General features: G+C 48.7%; 1 pseudogene; it reads right to left on the minus strand.

Annotated features, from left to right (window-relative positions):
- Window positions 1–5834: 5834 nt before the first annotated feature.
- LOC114909706 (plexin-B2-like) lies at window positions 5835–8951 on the minus strand (annotated as a pseudogene).
- Window positions 8952–9196: the final 245 nt, after the last annotated feature.

Consider the following 9196-nt stretch of genomic DNA (forward strand, 5'->3'; position numbering starts at 1 on the left):
CCCATGCGGAGTCAAGCGCGCCGCGAGGTCGCCTCCAGCTTGCAGGGAAACGAACAAGAGTGCGCGGACCACGTCGCCTTGAAGCGTCTCTGCCCGGCGGGCCAAGGAAAACGTTACGTTTGGAAGACCCCGGGTTTAAAAATAAATAAATGGATCAACAAATGAAGAAATGGTTCGGTAACACGCGGTGGCTCGAAAAGCAAAGTCAAGCGGGGGCGGGGTTCGTTGGTCTACGGGAATGATTCTCGATTAGGGTGCGAGAGGTCCCGGGTTCAACTCCCTGACGAGCCCCGCCCGCGCGGTCAGCTGAAGCTCGCGTTGCTGCCTGGGTCCACTGCCCTTTTGCGTCTCGCCTGAAGAGGCCTACGGAGGACTCCCATTGCCACTGCCTTCTCGCGCCTGCACGAGGAAGGGTCATACGTGACGATGTCGGCCGCTGAGTCAGCGGTCGCTCTGCAGTCCTTTGATCTGTCCCAATCCCCTGCTACTCGCAAAGCGGGCAACTGTCTTGACCTTGCGTTTTCCTGTGGCTATCCCTTTCTCTCTGTGACGCCGCTGCATGTCTCTGACCACTTCTTCATTTCCTTTTAACCGTCCCTCACCGCTAACTCTTCATCTCTTCCCTGCACCCGTTGTCGCCCTTCGCCGCAACTTAAAATCTCTCTCACCTTCCTGCTTTGCCTCTGCTACTCTGGCCGCTCTCCCTTCTGCTCCACAATTCTCAGCTCTATCTACAGATGATGCCACTAACGCTTTCCTCTCTGCCCTGTCTTCCACCCTCGACTCTCTCTGCCCTGTGTCTTCTAGACCGGCACGCCCCATTGCTACCCCGTGGCTGTCTGATGCGTCACGTGCTAACAGGACCAAAGTGCAGGCGGCAGAGCGAAGATGGCGTAAGTCCAAAAGTCCGTCGGACCTGGATGCTTACCAGTCACTCTTAGCTGCTTTTCAGTCTGCTGTCTCTTCAGCTAAAACCTCCTTCCTCCGCAAACAAAATATAGTCTGCATCCAAAAAACACCCCACACACTCTTTTTGCCATCTTTTCATCCCATCTGTGTCCCCCGCCACCTCCTCTCACCGCTGAAGACTTTGCTTTGTTTTGTCTGAGACAAAGTCGAAGCGATCACTGGTAAATTCTCACCATCGACCTGCCCGGTTCGCGCTGGACCTCCCTGCAAAGCTGTCCTCTCCAACTTCAAGCCGCTCTTCGAATCTGAAGTCGCTGACCTCCTGATGTTGCGCCAAGCCACCACCTGCTCGCTTGATCTGGTCCTGTCATCACTCCTTCAGAACATTTCCCCGCAACTCTCCTCCTTCATCTCCTCACTCTCCTCTGGCTGTTTCCCGGCTGCCTTCAAAAGTGCTCTATCTAATTTCGCCTCTGCTAAAGAAATCCTCCCTGGACCCCAGTCCGGTTCAAAATTACAGACCGGTCTCTCTCCTCTCCTTCCTGTCCAAAAAAACCCTTGAGCGGGCAGCCTGTGATCAACTCAGCCGGAGCCATCTCCTTGATGGTTGTCAGTCTGGTTTCAAAGTTGGTCACTCCACCGAGACCGTCCTTCCGGCGGTATCTGACGCTCTCCAAGCTGCTAGAGCTGCCGCCCTCTCCTCGGTCCTCATCCTCCTCGATCTGTCTGCGGCATTCGACGCCGTAAATCACCGGGTTCTACTCTCCCCTCTTAACCGGCTTGGGATCACAGGTGCGGCACTCACAGGGTTTGAATCCTACCTCTCTGACAGGTCCTATCAAGCGGTCTGGCGGAGCGCTCTTTCTTCTCCTCTGCCTCTCTCAACCGGTGTTCCGCAGGGCTCGGTATTGGGTCCTCTTCTTTTCTCCATCTACACCCCCTCCCCCCGGGTCTGGTCATAGCCTCCCGTGGTTTCAAATACCACTGCTATGCCGACGATACCCAGCTCTTCCTTTCCTTTCCACCTGGTGCGTCACACATCTCCGTACGCATTGCTGCCTGCCTGTCGGACATCTCTTCACGGATGTATGATCACTGCCTCCAACTCAACCTCTCCAAAACAGAGATTCTTTACCCCTCAGCTGGCCTGCCCTCTTGTCACGACCTCTCGCTCAAACTGGACACCTCACTCATTTCGCCTCGCTCCTTTGCTGAGAGTCTGGGAGTTACGACTGATGCGAGCCTGTCATTCTCTCAACATGTTGAAGCCACAAGCCGGTCCTGCAGACACATCCTGCAAAAATATTCCTATGATCCGTCCCTACCTCACTAGTGACTCCGCCCAACTCCTTGTGCAGGCCATGCTGGCTTCCCGTCTGGACTACTGCAACTCTCTTCTGTGTGGCCTTCCGGCTAATGCCGTCAAACCTCTGCAGCTTCTGCAGAATACTGCTGCACGACTTGTGTTTGATTTGCCAAAGCGCTCCCATCTATCTCCTCTACTCACCTCTCCGCGCTGGCCTCCTATAGCTGCCCGTATCAGATTCAAAACCCCGGTTACTGTGTGCAAATGCATCATCAGTAGAACTGCTCCCGGCTATTTACAGGACTTGATCAACCGGCACACCCCAGCCGGGCCCCTTCGCTCATCTACTTCTGCTCGCTCAGTGGTCCCGCGCACGAAAGGCAAAGCTCAGAGGTTCTCGGTTCGGGGTCCGTTGTGGTGGCATGACCCTCCCCTGTCACTCAGGACTGCAGAAACTCCGTCTGTTTTCAAGAAGACTCTGAAAACCCACCTCTTCCAGATCCACTTTGCCCGAGATCTCTTCAGACCATCCATGGCGTAACCATTCACGCATCGTAACTCCAGATACAACCTTCATTCAGCCATTACTCTGGACTCCAGTCAGTTGGAAGGCACCCCAAGCAGGACTCAAACCCCAGACCCACCAGAGAGCGAGACCCAGCCAAACACGCTGCACCATCACATCCTCCAGCAGGGAATGCATTTATTGTAAATAGTTGCATTATGGGGAAAATGTGAATAAAGAGTGCAACCCTTGGGGGGGACTTGAGGGCATAATAAAGGGGTGTCTCTGTTTGCCAATGAGAGGGGGGGGGGAGAAAAAAAAAAAACAAAAAACAAACAAACGGAACCGAACCGAACCGAACCAAACCAACCTGGTGGCACTAAAAAAGTGAAAAATATTTTGTATCGAGTGGAACGTCCTTTATTGGCAATAAGTTCAAACATTAGACCTTTACAACACACACACACATTTTCAGAACCCCTTGTCCCTTACGGGGTCACGGAGCCTACCCGGCAACACAGGGCGTAAGGCCGGAGGGGGAAGGGGACACACCCAGGACGGGACGCCAGTCCGCCACAAGGCACCCCAAGCGGGACTTAAACCCCAGACCCACCGGAGAGCAGGACTGCGGTCCAACCCACTGCACCACCACACCCCTTCTACCTTTACAACAGTAGGGAAGAATTTTGGCCCATTGCACTACAAGAAAATGTTTCAGTTCATCTATATTTTTGTCCTGCATGAGCAGCCTGCTTGAGATCACACTACAGCATTTCAGAGGGATTGAGGTCAGGACTCTCTTCTGATCATTGTAAAATATGGAACTGCTTCTGTCCGAGCCAATCCGTTACTGATTTACTCCTGCGTTTCGGATCACAGCCATGACCAAACTTCTTTGTGTTTCAGATCAGGGGTTTTCAATCTTTTTTAATCCCGAGGACCCCCAAATATGATGATTCTGTGCAAGGGACTCCCTTGCCTAAATTATAAAGGCAACAATATATTTTTATGTGTAAAGACTTTTCTATAATGTAAAGACATATTACAATTCACATTACAATAAATGCACATCTGAAATGCTGTTTCAGTAATTTTCTTTTATTTGGCAACTCGCTGTAGCCAAAAGTCTCTTTCACTCTCTCTCACTTATACACACAGCCTGAAACAGCTTGCCCAAAATGGGGTCGTGGCAAACCAGAGCCTAACCCAGCAACACAGGGTGCAAGGCTGGAGGGGGAAGGACACCGCCAGGATGGGACTCCAGTCAGTTGGAAGGCACCCCAAGCAGGACTCAAACCCCAGACCCACCAGAGAGCGAGACCCAGCCAAACACGCTGCACCACCACATCCTCCAGCAGGGAATGCATTTATTGTAAATAGTAGCAGGCTGGGACAGTCCTTTTGGGTATGTTGGTGTGGGGAAGACATGGGTCAGTTATATTCTTTGAAGCCAGAAAGGGGATTGTTATGGGAAAGACTTTGTCTTGACAATCTATTTTATGTAATGGTTGCTTTGTGATTTTGTTGACCAACTGTAGGAAAACGGTGTTGGATTTGTTTGATTGCGGATTTTAATGTATTGTTTTGGTTCTATGTATTATTGATAACTTTATTAAATAAAGTTTGAAAAAAAAAAAGCAGGCTGGGAAGGCGGGCTTGAGGTGCAGGTTTTTTTTTTTTTAGTGTGTTAAAGGTTCTGCCATGCGTTTTTTTTTTTTTCTCTCATGTTTGTTGGACTTATTTATCTTATTGTTTTATTTAATTTTATTTTTGGCATGGCAGTTTTCCAGGATTTATTTATTGAATAAAGATTTTAATTATCGGAAATGATGAATGGAGATATTAGTTCCTGTCGCTTTGGACAGTATGTGGAGTCAGACACCTTTGGGTAGGCTGGTGACCCATTCTGATCCGTAAGAAAAAGAAAAAAAAAATAAAATGAGGTGCAGGTTCTTGAGGAAATGGGGTCCTCGGATCGCGAGCATCATTTCCCCGTATGCCGGTGTTCTAGTAAAACGTTCTTCCTGAACGCTGCCTGCGCGTCCTTTTTCGCCCCATCCGAACCCAGAGCGCCGCGCGCCACAGTATTCGTTGGCCTGCACTTGTTGTAAAAGCTGCAAAGCAATATTGTTGGCCATGTCACCTATGCATCTGCTCACTGCGTTATTGCCTGACACAAGCACGCACTCTACTTTTCGTGCTGCTCCCTCTCCCAATAACTCCCTGACAATGTCTTTAGTAGCTGGTAACAATAAGGCTTCGCCAGTCGTGCGCAGCTTCTTAGCACGCGCCATGTGCGCAAAAGTGCAAAATGTAAAGAGCGCAAAGCATTTTGGGATAAACACGTTACAAGGAATCACTCATAAATCACGAAACTATACGTAGATTACGTAAAAAATTATATTACTGTAATATTTTTTTCTGTCAAGTTTTCCGCGGACCCCCTAACTCCCTCTTCCGGACCCCAGTTTAAAAACCCCTTTTTTTAGATCACAGGATTGGCTACTGATGTGGGTATGCAGTGTTTGGCTTTCTCTAAAAATAATACTGTATACAGTTACCAGAAAAGGTCAGATTTGTTTCACCTGTCCACATAATGTTGTTCCAGCTGTGAACACCCGGCTGACAGCAAAGGTGAGATGGGCAGTAATGTCTTTCTGGAGAGCACTGCTTTCTTCCATGGTAACCTCCCACAAACACAGCTCTTGTTCAGTATTTTTCTTATGTAGACTTGATCAGGCTATTGTATTTCAACTGAATTGTGCTGTGAAGAGCAGGTACTAAAAACCGTGTGTATTTTTTTTTACGGCAGGGCAGGCCAAACTCACACCTCAGTCGACTGGAACACCCAATGCATTGACTGCAGACTCCAATTACCCTCTTTTCAGCATATCATTACCTTAGAAGTTCACATACTTTTTCCATCAATGACTTTGATCAAACCATTTATTCAATTAAAATATGGATACGTGAAATGTGGCGTGTTGTTAAATAGGACTGTCTGCATTTATTATGCCTTAGACAAAGGAGCCATTCATGCAGAAAGCAGTAGGAGCAAACTGTTGTGTAGAAAGTAGTGAATATCTCACTGCTAACTGGGTGTGAACTGAGTGCTTACCTGCCCTCCAAGGCACACCAGCCACAGTAGGGATCCTTGAGGTCCATGCAAGACTTGCAGTCCTCATCATATCACATTCCTCCACTGGTACCATTGAGATCTGACACAGAGCCAAGGATATCCAGCATCAAGCGTCTTACACAGAGTACAAATACAGTCCACTTCCCAAGACGGTACCTTTTTTCCTGTGGTGACGTACAGATGCCTGTGGTTTCTGTCGAATAGCAGGTGTTTGTTCACTGCCTCACCAGAGCTGGGTCCAGGGACAGTTCGGTACACCTCTGGTGTGCTGGACAGGTGTACCTGGAAGTTTACCTGTGTTCTAGTTTCACACCATTTTCTTTCCTATGAAAATGAGTTTGACCACACTGGTACCTGGGACTGCTCTCATGATACCATACACCCTCTGCTGCTGTACTCACGTGGTACACCTTCCCATTGCTGGTTCCCAGAAAGGCCACCGTGCGCTCAGCCTCCACAGCAACGGCGACAGCCATGAGCAGGCCTCTGGTGGTGTGGACAGCTTGGGCAGCCAGCGCAAAGCCTGGTGTGCTGGCCAGCGGTGAAGGCAGGAAATCGGCACTACATTTGTACTTTGTCAGCGTGTCTTGCTGATGGGCACAGAGAGAGAAGTCTTTAACGTCAGCTTCCTCATACAATCACTTTGTCAAGTGTGCAAGAGCGGATACTCAGGTTTTCACTTTTAGAAAATTCTAATAAAGACAATAAACCTTAAGGTGAGCTATCCCATTTCACTGTTCCGACTTTACAGAACCTCAAGACACTACTGAAAACATTGCTAATGTCATGTTTGAAACGGAGCGCTACTTACACGGACTGATACTGAACATAATAGATTTGCTGAGGTTGTGTACGGAGAATCAACAGCTACTTTGTTTCCAATTTTCCCATTTTTTGTATAGCAGGCACTGATGATTTCCATAATTCGTTGGTTGATATATCTCAGGGGGTACGTGCAGAGCCCCGAACGGGGCTTGTCTTCATCGGTGCTGGACACTACGAACAGAATCTTGTCCTGCGACCGCACTTGGCCGTACTGACCGGATGCGCTCAGGTTTCGGGCCAGTTCCTCCCCAGGGGAGGAGACAAAGGTGGCCTGTGTCTTGTTGTACATGTTGTTGGGGCCACAGCTGAGCTGCAGTTCCATGTAGGAATAGTAATGGTGATCATCCTCACAAAGGCGGGAGATGAAGGTAAAGTTTTTGTTATGTAGCTCCCCTCTTGTGCGGGTGAAGAGGAAGTAGATGAAGCCACTTTCCTTGAATGAGTAGCGAAAATTGTGCCTGTACTTCTTGACAAATGGGGTGACCTGAACAGCAGGAGCCTCAACAATGTCCTCAAACACATCCCAATTGCCAAAGTCCTGCAGGATGCGGGTGCTGATAAGCTTCATGTTGCCCTGGCTTCCGTAGCCTTTCCCCACGACAAACACATCAAATGTATCATTCTCTTTGGTGAAGGTTGACATCACTCCTACTACAGACACTATCTCCTCACTGCTGACCACATAAGCCTTTTCACCCTTGCTGTCGTTATAGTAGATCAGGTGGTCAATGCTGCTGAGTTTCCGCAGGGAGCAGATGCCCTTGAAGAGGCTTCCACACACGATGAGCGAGCCGTTAGACGGGTGCACTAGCAACAGCTTGTTGGTGTTGTCTGTCATCTTGGCATCGTGGCAGGACTGGATGGGGGGTGTGCAGTGGCGGCTGTCCCTCTTGGGACCAGTCTCTACTTTCTTCTCCTGCTTGAGCAAGGAGTCCAATTGGTAGATGGCCTTGATGGCTCCCACATAGATGCGGCCTGTGAGGGGGTCCTGCACCACGTTATTGATGAGGGTGCTGGATGTGAACTCCTGGATGGATTCCGCACAGCAGGCTATGGAGAGAGACAGCAGCAGAACTGCCAGAGTCCACCACGCCATTTCTGAAAGAGGACATTAAGTGCGAGACTGTTAGTCATCTCTCTATACAGTGAGACAAACATGTAGACATGAACACATGCTTCACTGTCAGCTCTACACACTTTCACGAAATAGCAGGATCCGGTATTTCGTTTTCACAATACATCTGTCATCAATATACCTGCTCACTGAACATCTGGCAATGATTTGCTTCACACAAATTTGTTAAAGCAGGCAGCAATTTTGTACTCCAATCTATTAAATGTACAGTTAATGCCTATAATTTCTACAGTTTTGCCACAGGTTTTCTGGTAAGAGCAGTAATTCCGAGTCCCACTCTCTCCACCAGCAGAAAGGAAAACTAAGGAGCAACGCCCAGGTCCTCATAAGCAATAAGTATAGATTTTTTTTTTTTTTTTTTAATTAAGTTTAGCTTATCTTACTTGAACACAAGCACTGCAACAGCGCAACAGTCGATCATCTGGTAACCGCGACGCCACTAAGTGACGAACGGGCGGGTAGCGGATTATTATACAGCGTGCATACGCTGAACAAAGGGATGATTCACGTCCCGGGCGGGACGGCACAAGATTTCATATTTTCGGGCCGCGGGGCAACTGAAACCGCAGGTAACGGGGATCACTGTATATGAGTACACGACACGTAGTATCAGAATAAGTGCAGCAAGCAGACACCGAAAAGATGTAAAATATACATACATACATACATACTGTATATATATTACTATCAGCAATTAGCTACTGTTTCCCTGAGGGGAACCTGTTGCTTATTGGATAACCCCTCCACGCCACGGGGCACTGCTCTGCTGCTCTGAGTCTGAAAAGTACAGAGAAGCCCACTGTAGAATTCGGACCCAAACAGCTACACCGCTTCGCAGCAGGAGGAATAGTGGATAGAAGTAACACATAGATTGATTGAAGCAGTTTTAAGAAGAGAGCCGCTCTAATCCTGCTCTGCTGGAATTTCCACAATTTAAGGAACACACGTTTTTCAGTGCAAACGTCTTTTTTTTTCCTTTTTAAATAACGTACCACAATCTAGCACACACTGCAGCGGCCCGACGCCGGACTCACGCGCTGGGATTTGAGGAATGTGAACGCAGCGGCTGTGTGTGCTTCACAAACTCTAGCGGATCTGCAGCGTTCACGTGCGTAAGAGAGGCAGCGCGACCTGTCGGAGTGCGACGTTAATCCGACAGGTGGTGCGCAGCTACAGCTCCCTCTGCTGGGGGAACAGACCCACATTGGACGGGTTCTCTGCTGACGTGCTCTGTGGTGCAGGTTGCATATGTGTATATTTTGGTGCTTGAAATGTAAACATCACCATATCAAACAAAGTGATTCTCCTATTAAAGGTTCTTTCATTTATTTATGTAGCAGACACTTTTCTCCAAAAGCGACTTCCACTTCACTCTGT

This window comes from Scleropages formosus, unplaced genomic scaffold (genome assembly GCF_900964775.1).
Source record: "Scleropages formosus unplaced genomic scaffold, fSclFor1.1, whole genome shotgun sequence".
In the NCBI taxonomy this organism is placed as follows: Eukaryota; Metazoa; Chordata; class Actinopteri; order Osteoglossiformes; family Osteoglossidae; genus Scleropages; species Scleropages formosus.